This window comes from Eimeria mitis, genomic scaffold (assembly GCF_000499745.2).
Source record: "Eimeria mitis Houghton genomic scaffold, Emh_scaff1256, whole genome shotgun sequence".
In the NCBI taxonomy this organism is placed as follows: Eukaryota; Apicomplexa; class Conoidasida; order Eucoccidiorida; family Eimeriidae; genus Eimeria; species Eimeria mitis.
The window spans coordinates 9,283-9,805 of NW_013568464.1; positions in this window are offsets into that span (position 1 = coordinate 9,283).

The following is a 523-nucleotide window of genomic DNA, read 5'->3' on the forward strand; positions in this document are numbered from 1 at the left end:
GATTTTTAAACCCTAAACCCTAAACCCTAAACCGTAGAGAACAAACGTTAACCCTAAACCCTAAACCCTGATTTGTAAACCCTAAACCCTAAACCCTAAACCCCAAAGAACAAACATCAATCCTAAACCCTAAACCCTAAACCCTAAACCCTAATTTGTTGCTGCAGCGGGACAGAGGAGGACGCCTTGTTTTAAGGAGCAGCAGAGAAGAAAAAAAAAAAGAAAAAGAAAAAGAAAAAGAAAAAAATAAAAAAATAAATAAACACAAACATATATTTGCTGGTTATTTTGCTGCTTATAGAATACTAGGAGAAGACAGAAACGAATTGTAAACCCTAAACCCTAAACCCTAAACCCTAAACCCTAAACCCTAAACCCTAAACCCTAGAAAACAGTAAATGCTGAACTGTGAACACTAAACCCTAAACTCTATTTTTATTTTATTTTTGTTCTCTTTGTTTTATTTTATTTTATTTTATTTTATTTTATTTTATTTTATTTTATTTTATTTTATTTTATTTTA